The 16,714-nt window shown below is 46.9% G+C and overlaps 1 long non-coding RNA gene across 1 annotated transcript in view; it reads left to right on the forward strand.

Annotated features, from left to right (window-relative positions):
- Window positions 1-3,329: 3,329 nt before the first annotated feature.
- Window positions 3,330-16,714, forward strand: part of LOC141409411 (uncharacterized) — a 47,504-nt gene continuing 34,119 nt past the window's right edge. The window contains exon 1 of the long non-coding RNA XR_012429972.1: window positions 3,330-3,440. This is a non-coding gene — a long non-coding RNA (uncharacterized lncRNA). The remainder of the gene's footprint in view (window positions 3,441-16,714) is intronic.

Here is a 16,714-nt window from a genome sequence, read left to right on the forward strand (position 1 = left end):
TCAGGTAAAGGTTTCCTTGGCATTTTCTTCAGATTTCTTCCTTCAAAACAAAGGGCTCGGAACCAACAAAGGGTGCTGCCCACCACGAGGTACAACGTTTTAAAAAGTTTTTAATTAAAAAAAATTTTTTTTGGCTGGGTGCAGTGGCTCATGCCTATAATCCCAGCACTTTGGGAGGCTGAGGCAGGTAGATCATGAGTTTAGGAGTTCGAGACTAGCTTGGCCAACATGGTGAAACCCAGTCTCTACTAAAAATACAAAAAAAAATTAGCTAGGTGTGGTGGCACACGCCTGTAATTTCAGCTACTCGGGAGGCTGAGGCAGGAGAATCACTTGAACCTGGGAGGCGGAGGAAGCAGAGGTTGCAATGAGCTGAGATCACGCCAATGCACTCCAGCCTGGGTGACAGAGCAAGGCTCTGTCTGGTGGGGGTGGGGGGATGGGGGAGCTCTTTTTTTTTTTCATTCAATACAATTTGCAATGGGTGTCTCCATCTTGAGCCCTCCCACCTCACACACACACTATTTTTTTTTTTTTTTTTTTTTTTTTGAGACAGAGTCTCACTCTGTAACCCAGGCTGGAGTGCAGTTACCACTCCACTCCAGGTGATCTTCCCACCTCAGCCTCCCAATTAGCTGGGACTACAGGTGCAAGCCACCACGCCTGGGTAAGTTTTGTATTTTTAGTAGAGACAGGATTTCACCACGTTGCCCAGGGTGGTCTCAAACTCCCGGGCTCAAGTGATCCACCTGCCTCGGCCACTCCAAGTGCTGGGATTACAGGCATGAGCTACCGCACCCAGCCTGACTTTTTGTTTTGTTTTGTTTTTTTTAATACAGACGGGGTCTCATGTTGCCCAGGCTGCTCCTGTGCTCAAGCAATCCTCCCACCTCAGCCTCCCAAAGTGCTGAGATTACAGGTGTGAGCCACTGTACCTGGCCACACACACACTTTAAACAGAAGGTTTGCTGCAGTTGATTTTTGCCAGCAGACTCCAGGACAAACCCCAAGGTGCAGGGCAAAGACTTTCACCTCTGTAAAAGAATTGTTCCTTCCATAAGAGGTCCATCCAGTAAGAAAAATGGTAGTAGAGAAAGAGACTTAAGCCTGGGTTTATAATCATTGAAGAATCACCACCTTGGTACCTCTGGGAAGTAGCATTGGAGAGCAAAACCCAGCTCATTCTACAGAAGCCCTCTTTCATAATGGAAGCACAAACACCTCCCCCAAAAGAGTTGTGCTAACATTCAAGAGTGGTGGGCATCCTGTCATGAAACAGCCTGGGCACACAGCCGTATGAGCCAGATGTGGTGAACACCAAGGATCCCAAGGAGGGGAAAGATTCTCAGAATTAGCTGCCTCCCCGAGGGAAGGAAGAGTTGTGTTCAAGGCTCCAGGACATCATCCCTCCCACACTATGCTCTGGGCCCATGGAGGGGTGGTGGACCTCACACCTCAGGGGCATGTTCTGTTGGAAGTGACTCAAACAAGACACTTACAAACCTGTCTCCACAGCCTGCCTGTCAAATTATACCTCTGTGCTGGGTCAAACTTTTGGCCAATTAAAACAGAAGAGCAGACCAGGTGCAGTGGCTCACGCCTGTAATCACACCACTTTGGCAGGCTGAGGTGGGAGGATTGCTGGAGCCCAGGAGTTCGAGACCAGCCTGGGCAACATGGTGAAACCCCTTCTCTACAAAAAATAGAAAAATTAGCACAGCATGATGGCGTGCGTCTATAGTCTCAGCTACTCAGGAGGATGAGTTGAGGCCGCATGGGGTGACTCACACCTGTAATCCCAGCATTTCGGGAGGATGAGCCAGGCAGATCACTTGAAGTCGGAGTTCAAGACCAGCCTAGCCAACACGGTGAAACCCCTTCTTTACTAAAAATACAAAAGCTAGCTGGGTGTGGTGGCAGACGCCTGTAATCCCAGCTACTCAGAAGGCTGAGCCATGAGAATCCCTTGAACCCGGGAGGTAGAAGTTGCAGTGAGCTAAGATCATGCCACTGCTCTCCAGCCTGGGTGACAGAGCGAGACTCCATCTCAAAAAAAAAAAAAAAAAAAGGAGGCTGAGGTGGGAGGATCACTTGAATCCAGAAGGTCAAGGCTGCAGTGAGCCGTGATCACACCACTGCACTCCAGCCTGGGTGACAGAGTGAGACCCTGTCTCAAAAAGAAAAAAAAAAATTGGAGGAGCAAAGGCCACTACCAGCTGGCCCTTCACAGGTGTGGTGAGAATGGTGGTGGTGGCCCCAGTTGGGCACAAAGGTAGGCCCTGGGATGGAGAACTGACAGGGCCTAATAGTGTCTGCTCCCAGATAGACAGACTGCTACTTGGTAGGAATGCCACGGTTGTTGCAGAGAAGCTGTGTTAAACTGGGAAAAGCTTGCTTTGAGAATCAATCCAATTAGACTGGAATTCTAGCTCCCCCACTTCCTAGCACTGAGACCTTGGAGCAAGTTACTTCACTGCTCTGTGCCTCTGTTTCCCCCTCTGCAAAAACAAAGCAAGACCTACCTCTTCAGTGTATTGCGAGGATTTAATGAGGCATTTGTGAAAGCACTTGACACAGAGCATGTGCTCTAAAAGTGTTTCTTTCCTTCCTTTGGCCTGGCAGCATATGTTTACTAAGGAAAGCTGAGACATAGAGAGGCCAGCCCTATCCCTTGGACTGATGCCAAATTGGAGGCCTCTACATGCCATGCTCAAGAAACAAATATAAGACCAGAAGAAGATTAGATAAAGCTGCTGTCTGCCTGCTTGCCAATGTGACAGCTCTTTTGGGTTCTGACAAAGGAGAGCAAGCCAGTATTCACAGAGTACCAGCTCTGGGAGTTTCAGATCCCAGAAAAAGGTCCTACGTCCTGGGTGGCAAAAACAAGGTCCCTAACTGCCCCAGTCTGGCATATATAGTCTGAGGCTGGCAGATGTATATAGGAGAGGCCTAGACGGGGAAATCAAGATGGCTCCAACTCTGACTGCCACGAAAAATGTGGTTTCTGGAGTCCCGGATCAAGAAGCTTCCCTCTTTTTGAGAGCCAGAGAAGAGTTCCAGAATGAACAGGAAGTGCAAAGAGAGAGCCAGCCGAGAGGCAACCCTAAAAGAACGATCCATCAGAGGCTCAGATCGCAACTGCTCTTCTATGTATTGGCTTAAAAATGAAATTCCATTCTGGATAAATTTCCTTATTGCATGCAAGCTGCTCTAATTTCAAGAATGTCAAACACGCAGCCAAATGCAATTACATTTTAAGCACAGCACTCACTTGAAATATAGCACAAATTTCTAAACCAATTTTAATCAAATTACAGAGAGGGTAGACATGCTCAGCAATCTGAAATTCCACCTGATCCAGAGAGCCTTTCCTGATTAGTTAGAAGAGTGGCCAGTTCACTGGCTCTCCCCTGCCTGTTGTGTTCACTCTCTGCTCTCAGGTATGTCTTTATCCTTTTCTTGTACACTGTGTAGATGTGTTTGGTGATTATGCATTTCTGCCCTGGTTACCTGTTTGCTCAGTTAATCACATGTCCTTTATGCCTGAGCAGCCTTTTGGCTATTTCCTTCTGGTACCTCTCTGTGGGCATGGGCCTGGCCTTGGAATCCTTCCATGCAGGGCTCACCCCACCCCCACTCCTGCCCAGGTGCTTAATAAGGGTTCTTTGAGAATGAAAGCTCAAGAAGTTTTAGGCCAAAGTAGGTGGCTGCTGGGACATTATGTGTCCCATAAACATTAAGTTTAAGCCCTCCCCCAGAATTTAGGCAATAACTCATTTATTATCTGGGCAATGGGTCTAAGTGCTTTCGTGTCACAGCAGCACCAGAGGTGCCTGCATATATATTCCTGCCACAGGTGGCTGGAGGAAGAGCTGCCTGGGTGCTCCCTGTAATGCTCAGCCCACTGACCAAGACCTGAGGGAATCACGTCCAGGGGGCAGCTGACAGAAAGGAGATCAGAAGTTAGCTAGTGACAAGGTCTGAGACTGTCTGGCTTTGGGAGTTCTTCCATTGGGAAATCGACATTGTTGATTTCTGGATTGCCCCAAAAGGCTTCAGGACCATCATTCAGGCACGAAAGGGCTCTGGGCTCCATGGACAGCCTGTATCTCACACCCACTTCTTGGTTGTCTCTCACTCTCTCTCTTTTTTCCTCCCTCTCTCTCCCTCTCCCTCCCTCTCCCTCTCTTTCTTCTCCTCTCCCTCTCTCTGACTCTTTCCATCTTTGAAGGCGTGTGTTTGTCTCAGTCTTTTTCTCCTCCATCTCCATCTCTCTGTTCTCTCTGTCTCTGAGTGTCTCTTTCTCTTTCTCTTCCACTCCCGCTCTTCTCTCTCTGTCTCTGTGCCTCCACTCTCACTCTTGCTCTCTCCCCCTTCTCTCTCCTCTCTCTGACTCTCACTGTCTCATCACTAGACATTCCATATGCCCATATACAGAAACACCCATTTTTCCCTTTAACAAGCCCACAAATTAAAAAAGGTAATTTCACTTAGAAACTCAGAGAAAGGAAGTAGCCCAGAGCACAGATGTCAGCCTCAGTCAGGATGCTAAACCAATCCCCCTTAACTCTTCTTCTGTTGTGTGATCAGGTCTCAGGGCTCCAGCCCCCACAGGAACTGCCATCCTGCCAGAACTTGACTCACTGGAACCCAAGAGTGACTCACTGGGATGGACAGTCATGAGTTGGATGACAACTTGCTGGGATCTCTAGCATCAGATTGAGGAGTTGAGGGATGAGGGTGGACTAGAAGGAGCAGATAAATGACTTTTAAAGTCTGTCCTTAATGCAAGATTCTGAGATTTTTACAGTTGTGACATACTTGAACCTGAAATGACCGGATAGTACTGCGTTCTGGGCTTTATACATTAAGAGGAACAACCTAGAATATGTCCAGGAGAGTGCTAGTAGGATGGAGCAGGGACTGGAGACCGTGTCACTGTCTCAAAACCAACATGAACTAAGTGCCTACTGCGTGCCAGACACTGGCCTCAGCACTGGGCATCCAGATTAATGAGGTATAGCCTCTTGACTTCAAGAACTCACTTGAGTGATCAAATCTAGAAATAGGAGTTTAATAATAACAACATTCATTGAGTGCTTGCAATACATCACACACTGTTCAAAGCTTTTTGCTTGTATTATCTGATTTAATCCCTATTTCACAGGTGAGGAAACTAGGACACAGAGAGGTTACATGTGGTGACAGTTTGGTACTATGAAGATTGATTGAGAGAGCTAGGGCTGTCTAGCCTGAAGAAGATTCAAGGGAATGTGGGCCTCTTGTCTTCAGACTTCTGTCAGAGTCCGAGAGAACAGGTGTATTTGTACATGGCCACTGAGGGCAGAGCTGGAACCCAAGAGTGGAAGTATATTTGGACTTAATAAAAGGAAAAAAATCTGCCTTAGGAGTCAGAGTTGTCTGTGGGTAAAACAGGTTGCCTGGAGAGGAAGGGAGAAGTCTAAGCAGAGGCTGGATGACCACTCAAGAAGGGAGGAGGTTGGCCGGGCGCGGTGGCTCAAGCCTGTAATCCCAGCACTTTGGGAGGCCGAGACGGGCGGATCACGAGGTCAGGAGATCGAGACCATCCTGGCTAACACAGTGAAACCCCGTCTCTACTAAAAAATACAAAAAAATAGCCGGGCAAGGTGGCGGGCGCCTGTAGTCCCAGCTACTCAGGAGGCTGAGGCAGGAGAATGGCGTGAACCCGGGAGGCAGAGCTTGCAGTGAGCTGAGATCCGGCCACTGCACTCCAGCCTGGGCGACAGAGCGAGAGACTCCGTCTCAAAAAAAAAAAAAAAAAAAAAAAAAAGAAGGGAGGAGGTGAAGAAGATGTTCCTAAAGGTTTCTTGTAGTTCTGAGTGGCTGAACATCTCTATTTTCTGGCTGCACACTGGCTTGAGGACCCAAATATGTCCCCTTTAAAGTCCTATGGCTATCCATACTTCAGCTGTCAGAGATAAATATGCCCATCTCTATGTAGGAAGCCCTGTGGCCTGCTTTTATGCTCATCCTCCTGCCAGAGTCCCTAATTATCTTCTCTTGTCCCATGCCCAAGGGGTTTGGGGCCATGCTTTGAAAAGAATCCAACGACAGTCCTCTCCCTCAAGTTTCCTGCTCGGGTCTAAGGCTGATCTTATTGCAGTGGAACTGCAGGCCAAGAGCTAAACAATGGTTCTTCCTCAATAGGGTGGTCAGGCCACAGCAGATGACCAGCAGGCCAGTCACCATCAGCAAAGTCCAGGTAGCCCAAGGCCCCCATGCCTCATACATGATGGGCTGTGGTCACCCATTACTGCCAAGATATATGCTCTGTTCTTCCTCCAAGTCTAGCACACTCGCATTGACCCTTAGCAAAGCATCCAGCAGTGGAGAAGATTGCTAGAGACAGCTAAGTTAGTGAGGTGGCCAGGTGTGGCTTCCAGGGTCCCTCCTTCCAGGGCTTGCAGCCTATTGTAGTGGAGGCCCAGACTAGCCAGGGGAAACCAGCCAAGGCCCTTAGGAAGGCTTCTCAGCTTATCAGGGCTGTCCAAAATATGGAGCTTCTGCAGGCAGAGAGGCCATGCCTGGGAGCTCTTCATCCCATTGGCCTACAGAGAGACCTTCTGCAAGAACTGCAAGCCTCAAAATGTCCCTGGGGTTAAAAGCCATCCTCATGTTGCCAGAGAGATCCAGACAGTGAGAGTGGCAGGGGCAGACTCCTAAACATAGGACCCTGGCTGATTCTTTCGAAGGCTCAGATTCTTCACTAGGAAGGCTGTCAGTGGTGTTTCTGAGGGAGGGGCTCTTTCCCCATGCTCCATGCCCCCAAAACAGGTACAATATGTTATCCCCCAAGTCTACAGCTTTCAGCCTGGGCATAATCTCAAAAAACCAGACAGGCGCACACTGAATCAGAGTCCCTGGAAATCCAGAGATGTCATGGGCAGAAGGACAGTGGAAAAGTAGGGAATGGCCTTGGAACTGGTGATGTCATGGGCAGTGGGCTGTCGCATTTCAGAGACAGTTCTAGGCCATGCTGAGGTGCTGAAGGGCAGGAAGCCTACCAAGGAAGTCTCTTGGGAATGATACCAGTCAGTTTCTACTTAGGTCAACTGGGATATGCCAAGGTAATGTCACTCAGGTTGGATGTTACGTCATGGCTACTCCGAGTCAGATTCTACTAGTCACCTCTTAGTACCAACTGGCAACCCCTGAAACTGGAGATAGGGGATTTGATTCTAGAGACGTCAGGTAGTTGTCAAAGAGGGGAAACTGTCAGAGATGGTTTGGGGTGGGGAGAATTGGGAAGGTGCTCAGAAGCCAGTTATGACTCGGGTCTAATACCTAAAACTAGTATGCCCCTTCTCACTCCTCAGCTGCAAATAACTGCAGGGCATTGGGGCTCAAGTGGAGCTGCCACAGGTTGGGGAGGCTAAAGGTGGAGATGCAGTGAAGATAATTGCTGACTGAGCTGAGCTCCTACAGCAGGGGCAAGCCAGCCAAGGCCCCTGACTCAATCTCCAGAATGTACTTGCTGCTCAGGTTGATCCAACAGCAAAGGGGAGCCCAAGAAGGTGTCCCAGGCCAGGTGAGTCATGTAATTATCTGAGAGATTTAGGCTCTCCAAGGAGCTGCGTTTGACCACCTATGGCACCATTGAGGCAGTTGGCTGAGAGATATGGAACCCAAAAGCGACACAAGAACTGAAGTGCTCTGTCATTAGCCAGATGACAGGAGGTTGGTCAGGAGGTTGGATGCCAGGATGAGGGAGCAGAGCCAGTGAAGCTGGTGGAGGGCCTCTGAGACCAAAACCTACAGCTGGTTGCCCCAAAAGTCCGAGTGTTGAAGCCTTGCTCTGGCCTCAATTGCACCATCCCCCCTAGAACTTTTAGAAGGTTGTGAGAGAGGCCAAGTTGTTCCACACTACATGGGAGCCCTGCCAGAAACATTTGGAAGCAGAAACCCTGGCAGAAAACACTCGGCCTGGCCATCAGGGTTGAGGAGAAAGAAGAGTATCTTGGGAGCTAGTGAAAGAATAGGGTGGAACTGGGGAGGAAGAGATGAACCCCATACCCTCAAAACAAAAGATCTGGAGCGCCTCTCATGGCACTGCCAAATACATTACCTCACTCCAAGAAGTAGGGGTGGTTGTTCCTGTCTTACTAGATGATGAGAGAAGCTCAAAAGAGTGAAGTGACCTGCCCAGCATACAGGATTTTAACCCAAGTCTGGCTGACTCAAAGCCCATGCTCTTTCAATTTATCTTACCTCCTTAAGTGTATCTTTTTCTACTTCAAAAAGCCCTTGTTCCCTATGGCAACAGAAAATTTGTTTCTATCCATGAATGAATCAGGCGGTCTTACGGTACAATGCAATCATGTTGATCCTTGAATGTCAGAGCTGGAAGAGACCTTAGAGAGCATTTCTCTCTAACAACCCTCTCGTTTTATAACTAGCACAACAAAAGGCTCAGAGATGGGAAGAGGCTTGTTGAAGGGGACAGCAAACCTGAGCCTGCCTGCTCAGCCCCTGCCCCAGGAGCTCACCAGATAGGGACCAAGAAAGGAAGGAGAGGCAACAATGAATCTATTTCTGGATTCCATAGGGTGGATGCCGCCCACCCATAGTTACTTTTCCTTGGAGATGGAGCACCCACCAAGGACAGGAGGAACCAACTTCTAGCACTTTCCCTTGGAATAAGAGTCAACCAGGAATGGGTAAAAAGGGGTTGGTTTTGAGGTTAAAAAACACATGAGTTGGCTGGGCGTGGTGGCTCACGCCTGTAATCCCAGCACTTTAGGAGGCCAAGGCAGGCGGATCACCTGAGGTCGGGAGTTCAAGACCAGCCTGAACAACATGGAGAAACCCCGTCTCTACTAAAAAAACTACAAAATTAGCCGGGTGTGGTGGCGCATGCCTGTAATCCCAGCTATTCGGGGGGCTGAGGCAGGAGAATCCCCACCAGGATTGGAGGTGGAGATTGCGGTGAGTCGAGATCGCGCTATTGCACTCTAGCCTGGGCAACAAGAGTGAAACTCCATCTCAAAAAACAAACAAACAAACAAACAAAAACACATGAATTCAATTCCCAAGCTCACCACTAACTAGTCTAATAATCTTGGGCAAATTCTGTGACTTCCCTGAGCCTCTTTCCTCATCTGTAAAATAGTGATACCTCTCTCACAGGTTGTTGTGGAGATTCAATGCAATGACATATGTAAAGCACTTAACGCAAAATATGTATTTATAACTATTCATTTGTCTCTTATCTACCACAGACTCCCGTATTTTCTTTTTTCTTTTCTTTTCTTTTTTTTTTTTTTTTTTTTTTTTTTTTTGAGACAGAGTCAGCCAGGCTGGAGTGCAGTGGTGCGACCTTGGCTCACTGCAGCCTCTGCCTCCCAGGTTCAAGCGATTCTCCTGCCTCAGCCTCCTGAATAGCTGGGATTACAGGCACATGCCACCATGGCTGGCGAATTTTTTGTACTTTTAGTAGAGACAAGGTGTCACCATGTTGGCCAGGCTGGTCTCGAATTCCTGACCTCAGGTAATCCACTGGCCTCGGCCTCCCAAAGTGCTGGGATTACAGGCGTGAACCACCGCACCTGGCCTCTGGCTAATTTTTGTATTTTTAGTAGACACAGGGTTTCACCACGTTGGTCAGGCTGGTCTCAAACACCTGACCTCAAGTGATCCACCCACCTCGGCCTTCCAAAGTGCTGGGATTACAGGCATGAGCCGCCGCGCCAGGCCAACTCCCATATTTTCATCCCAGACTGGGCCAGGAAGGCAAAAGTCCCCAGCATGGGGAAGATAGCAGCCTCAGGGCAGAGGTAGCCTTGCAACAAGGAGGCAGAATGATTTCTTCTGCTGCTTGCAGAAACGGCAAGACCAGGAGTAGGCTGAGATCTGGTTGGGCCATGCTGTTGGGGTCCTTCAATTTCCCCCAAAACCATGAACCTAGGCTGGGCCTCGGAAACTTTTAAGTAGGCCCATGCCAGGGCAGGAAGTATTGATACAGGATGGGAAAAGTAGGGACCAATGTTCTCCCTGGGGGAAAGATGAAAAAGAGAAGTTGGGGAGGGAGTGAAGGCTTTTGAAAGTGAAAAATAAATCGGTAGAGGAAACCTGCTGGGCTTTTCTGAAAGGAGTCACCTCTTGGGGTACCAGGAAATGAACGAACTAGGACGCTTTCTCTAGCTGGCCTATAAGTTTCCCTCAGTCCTTGGGGACCATTTTAGGGAAACTCCTCCATTAAAAGGGAAATCCAAGCTCTGAGTAAAAGACCAGCCTCTCACCCCCTATATTGTAGGGCTCTGTCTCAGAGATAACAGGAAAGTCAGAGGGTGGGGACCATGGTGAAATTGGGATAGGGCCCTGCCTCTTGGCAAGTATTGTTCTGGGTGCCCCTCCCTCCACTCATTCAATTACTTAGTGCCAGGCCCTGTGGGGAATAGAAGAGTGTCAAGTCTCACCCATATTAAAAACAAAACAACAACAACAACAAAAACTGTACCAGCTGGGCATGGTGGCTCACGCCTGTAATCCCAACACTTTGGGAGGCCAAGGCGGGTGGATTACCTGAGGTCAGGAGTTCAAGACCAGCCTGACCAACATGATGAAACCTTGTCTCTACTAAAAATACAAAAATTAGCCGGGTGTGGTGGCACACGCCTGTAGTCCCAACAACTCGGGAGGGTGAGGCAGGAGAATCGCTTGAACCCAAGAGGTGGAGGTTGCAGTGAGCTGAAATTGTGCCACTGCACTCCAGCCTGGGCAACAGAGTGAGACTCCGTCTCAAAAAAAAAAAAAAAGAAAAGAAAAAACAAAAACAAACTGTATCATGACGCTACTTCCTTCTCTGTTCCTGGCTCTTCTTTCTTTTTCAGGCAAGCTCTTGGCAGGTTCTTCCTCTGAAAAGAAATCCATGAACTTCATCCCTTTATCTCTATCCCGAATACAACTTCTCTAGTCTAAGCGCAGCTCACGTCTCACCTGCCTCCAGTTTCTGTCTTCCTTCAAGGTAGCTGGACCTCCAGGTCATCAGTTGTATGCATCCACTTACTTGCTTAGAACTCTTCGATGGCTCTCCACTGCCCCCACCAGATCAAGTCCAGTCTCCTTAACCTGGCACATGAGGTCCTTTGTGATCTGGTCCCTGCTTATCTGTCTGTATTTCTTGTCACTTCTCCCACAAGAAACATGCAGTTCATACTTACTTACTTACAGTTCCTGGAATGACTGTGAGTAGCTACCATTTCACACCTCTCTTTATTTGCACATACCGTTATTCCTGGAATGTTCTTTCCAGCTCGACTGGTGTAATTTGACCTGTCTTACAACCTGTGGCTGAACCGTGATCTTTTTTGTGAAGCTTTCCTTCAGCCTTCTAGTCATCTAGTTGGCGCCCTCCTCAAACTCCTTGGCAAGTTCCTGCCATGCCTGGTCTTGTTTATTCCCATTTTTGCCCTTCATTTTTCTTCAATTGAGTTTCATTCTATACCAAACACTCTAATTATGTTGTACGCATGTTATCACATTGAATCTTCACACCCACCCTGTGAGCTTGATGCCATTATTATCCCCATTTTACAGCTGACAAAACCGAGGCTTGAATATCTACGTTAGTTGCTCAACATACCCAAGATACAAGGTTAATAAGTGGCATAGTGGAGCTCAAACCCAGGTTGATTCAAAAGGCTTAATCATGGTGCTAGAGTCCCTAGCCTTTACCTAGTTGAGGGGTGCAGTAGCCCTGGGAGAGGCTTGCTGAAGCTGGGCAGAAGTGGAGGTGAAATCTCCTTAGGGCCATGTGTCCTGATATCCTAGAGGCTACAGTTACTTTGGGGCAGGTCAGTGGCTAGTATGTGGCTTCTTCCATCTGAGACAGAGCAGGGTGTGGCAGGAACGAAGGTAGTGCCTTTCTAAGGATAAAAAGATGCAAAGTTGGGCTGGTCGCCGTGGCTCATGCCTGTAATCCCAGCACTTTGGGAGGCCGAAGCGGGTGGATCACTTGAGGTCAGGCGTTCGAGACCGGTCTGGCCAACATGGTGAAACCCCATCTCTCCTGAAAATACAAAAATTAGCTGGACGTGGTGGGATGCACCTGTAGCCCCAGCTACTCAGAAGGCTGAGGCACAAGAATCGCTTAAACCCAGGAGGCAGAAGTTGCTGTGAGCCGATATCGCGCCACTGTACTCCAGCCTGGGCGACAGAGTGAGACTCCGTCTAAAAAAAAAAAAAAAAAAAGGTTTTAAATACTGAAGCTGCCTACTTTAAGAGCTCTCACAAAATCCTCTAGCCATGGCTAGGCAAAGAAGGTCAAATTGTCCTGGGCAAGACTGACAGGCAGCAGAGAGAAGGCAAAGGGACGCAAGTGAAACAGAAGTTAGGCTCCAACTGCCATCTGGTGGTCAGCCTTAGAGAAGCAAGTGGATGGTTCTAGGGTCGCAAGCTTAGGACACAAGCCAAGGGCCAGAGAGGCTGCTCAGGTGAGCTGGGCCTTGGCTCACGACTTTCATTCATTCATTCACTACTCACATATCCATCCACCCATCTATCTATTCATTTCTTCATTCATTTAAGAAAGGTATGTTATACTAGACAGAGTCAGCACTGGGAATACAGCAATGAACAAAAACAAAAATTCCTTCTCTCATTGAGCTCATACTGCAGTGGTAGGAGACAGAGCAAAAAAATCCATGACATTGTGTGTTAGATGGCGATGAGTGCCATGGAGAGGAAGTGGGGAAAGGGCAGGAGCAGAGGCTTTGCCATTTTAAATAAAGTCTCACTCAGGTGAAATTTGATAAAAGACTTGAAGGAAGGTAGGGAGGTAGCCATGAGGATGTCTGTGCGAAGCAGATTCTGGGTTAAGGAAACAATCTGTGAAAGCCCCAAGAGTAGGATCATGTGTTATGTGACTGAGGATCAGTCAGGAGGCCAGCGTGGCTGCAGCAGAGTGAACAAGGGGGAGAGTAATAGGAGACCGTCGTAAGGAAGCAGGCAGGAGATCCATCATGTGGGGCTCTGGAGGCACATTTTATATACTGAGTGAGAGACAGGAAGCCAGGGGAGGGTGACTTGCCCAGGGTCACCCAAGCTGCCAAGTGGTACTAGGCATTCTGTCTCAAAGGCCTGAGCTCTGACCAGTGGGACACAAAAGAGAGCTCAGAAATAGACATATACAAATCTGCCCAACTGATTTTTTGACAGAAGTACAAAAGCAATTCAATGGAGGAGAAGGATAATCTTTCCAGCCATTGAATTGTCTAGTGTTTTTTTGGTTTTTTTGTTGTTGTTGTTTCTTTTGGGGTTTTTTTTTTGCCTATGGTTGTCTAATGCTCTAGAGCTGGGCAGAAGTGGAGGTGAAATCTCTTTGGGCCATGTGTCCTGATGTCCTAGAGACATCATACATTGGGGCAACCCAACAGCCAGTATCTGGCTATCTAATTGCTCTGGAGCATTAGACAACCATAGGCAAAAAAATAAACCCTGAACTAAACCTCATACCTTATACAAAAATGAACTCAACATGGATCACAGGCTTAAAAGTAAAATATAAAAATATATAAAACTATAAAACTTTTAGTTTTTAGAAAAAAATAAGAGAAAATCTTTGGGACCTCAGACTAGGCAAAAAGTTTCTAGACTTGTCACCAAAAGCATAATCTATAACAGAAAAAATTGATAAACTGACTTCATCAAAATAAAAAATTTTTGCTCTGTGAAAGACATGTTTCAGTCACACGAAACCATGAATATTCATAGTAGCTTTATTCATAATAACCAAAATGTGGAAGTAACCCAGACGTCCTTCATCAAATGACCAATTAGACACACTGGAACATCTCCACCATGGAATACTACTCAGCAATAAAAAGGAACAAATTATTGGTACATTCAACAACTTGGATGAATCTCTAGGGAATGATGCTGAGTGAAAAAAAAAAAAGCTGCTCCCAAAAGGTTATATACTGTATGATTACACTTTTATAACATTCTTGAAATAGCAAAATTATAAAGATGGAGAACGGATTTGAGGTTGCCAGGGATTAAGAATGGGGAGAGGGAAGCTGGGTTATAAAAGGACACCATGAAGAATCCTTGTGATGACTAAACAACTCTATTTCTTGACTGGGGTTGTGGATACATGAATCTCCACATGTGATAAAAGTGCATAGAACTACACACACACACACACACACACACACACACACACACACAGATGAGTTCATATAAAATATGAAGTCTGAATAAGCTCTGTGGACTGTATCAATGTCGGTGAACTTGTGTTTTTTGTTTGTTTGTTTGTTTTTGTTTTTGTTTTGAAACAGGGTTGCCCGGGCTGAAGTGCAGTGGCGTGATCACAGCTCACTGTAGCCTCAACCTCCCAGACTCAAGTGATCCTCCCGCCCCAGCCTCCCAGTTAGCTGGGACTAAAGGTGTGCACAACCAGTGGGTTAATTTTATTTTATTTTTTGTAGGGACAAGGTTTTGATGGGTTGCCCAGTCTGGTCTCACACTCCTGGGCTCAAGCGATCCGCCCACCTCAGCCTCCCAAAGTGCTGGGATTACAGGCGTGAGCCACCGCGCCAGGCCAGTTGACTGGTTTTGATATTGTACTATAGTTATGCAAGATGCCCGCATTGGCAGAGGTGAGGTAGAGACTGCACAGGATCTCACTGCAACTTTCTGTGAACTATTTCAAGATAGAAATGTAAAACCAAAACTTAAAACCCTACAAGAAACCAGGAGAGATTCTAAACAATAAACTTAAGATGTTAGATCAAAAGTTTGGAGGCCTCCACTGTCAGTTAAACAAACAAAGAAACAAAAAACCTTAATGTATTTACTGTTAATAATATTCATAACTGAAAAACCAGCTCCTCAGTGAGATTAGAACTACTTCTGATCTGACCTTACATAAGGGGATATTCAGGAAGATACTTAGTCCAACACTCTTATTTTAGTGTTGGGGAAAATGAAGCTCAGAGAGAACTTGTCTACAGTCACATAGCAAAAGAGAATGGTGGAAATAAAATCCTGTTGGTTTTCCGTTTCAGTGAGGATTATAAGAAGCTCAGGGGGAATTAAGGGCAAGTACCTTCGCTTCTCTGAGCCTTTCTTCCTTAAATTCTGTAAAATGGCCAGTTACGAGTTTGAGTGTGTAAAGTAACTAGCTTAGTGCCTGGCACATAGAAAGTACTCTATAAACCATAGTTTCTTTACCCCCTTTGTTGAGAGAAGGACTGCTATGCTTTCAAAGCCAGAAGGGACAAAGAAGACAGCAGCTACTGCAGAGAGTCACCCTCCCCTTCTAGCCCTCCCTGAGTTCTAGACCTCCAGTAGAAATTGATCCTAGTGATATCCTGGGGATAGTCACCATGGAAATGACTAGGGAGAGGGGCGTTCAGTTTCTATGGTGACAGCCCAAGAAGCAGGGATGTGACTTGAAAAAAACGTTGGGGATCATGGAGTTCTTTCCATGGAGATGGGAAGAGAGCTTTCTGAGGCTCACATAGGGGGCAGGGGTAGGGGAATTGGAGAAATGAAGCCATTCATCTATATAGCAATAGATGGAAAAGGAGTGGAGTCACTCAAGGAACAGTTGACAGTGAAGCTTTCTATCTCCGATGCTAGAGGGCTGTTACAGGTTCACTTAGACCTATTTAAATTTTTAAAATGTCCCTCCATGTGCCGTATAAATTCATCTTTCATATCACCAGTATGCCTCCACACTTTGGGAAAACTGGACCAGTATATCTACTATAGTCTGTCTTCAAACAATTAAGGGGAGTAGTTAAGACATTGTTTATCTGAATTCTTTGGAAATAAGTGCTTTACAAATGGGGGGCATGCAGTAGCACCAGCTTACCTTTCATGATCCATGAGGGCAGGGAGTTTGCCTGTCTCATGCACTCCGGCACTTTAGAATGGTGTCTCACACATAGCAGGCATTCAGTAAATGTATACGGAGTAAATTAACCATCCTCTTCTTGTTGCCCCCAACTGGAAGTTCCAAGAATATAAAAGTGCTTCAAGTTCCCTGCATATGATATCACCATTTAAGACTCAGTTTAGGAGCTAGGCACGGTGGCTCATGTCTGCAATCCCAACACTTTGGGAGGCGGAGGTAAGAGGATCACTTGAGGCCAGGAGTTTGAGACCAGGAGTTTGAGACCAGCTTGGGCAACATAGTGAGACCTTGTCTCTACAAAAAATAAAAAAAATAGCCAGGCAGGGTGGCACACGCTTGTGGTCCCAGCTACTTGGGAGGCTGAGGTGGGAGAATCGCTTGAGCCCCAGAAGATTGAGCTGCAGTGAGCCAGGATCACATCACTGCATTCCAGCCTGGGTAACAGCTATAAAGCCCCTAGCTAGGCTCTCCTCCTGGATGTTTCTGTCATACCCTCCAGGTATCATGATAACAGCATTTGCTTCATTACATTGAATTCATGCGTTTCTTTGTCTGTCTCCTCACCAAGCTGTTAGAGCCTCAGGAGCAATGACTATGCATATTTATATCTCAGCAGTTAGCACAGTGCCTGGCACTCCAAAGGTCCTCAATAAATATTTAATTGACATAAATGCCTTTCTCTTACTTATCAAGTCTGCACTCTCCTGGCACACTGTACATCCTCCATAATGTGAGCCAGCCTACTGATTCAATCTTTCTTCCTTTTACTTTCTAGCACATATGTATTACATTTTCATTTCTTTTGTCCTTCAC

Source organism: Macaca fascicularis, chromosome X (genome assembly GCF_037993035.2).
Source record: "Macaca fascicularis isolate 582-1 chromosome X, T2T-MFA8v1.1".
Taxonomy (NCBI): domain Eukaryota; kingdom Metazoa; phylum Chordata; class Mammalia; order Primates; family Cercopithecidae; genus Macaca; species Macaca fascicularis.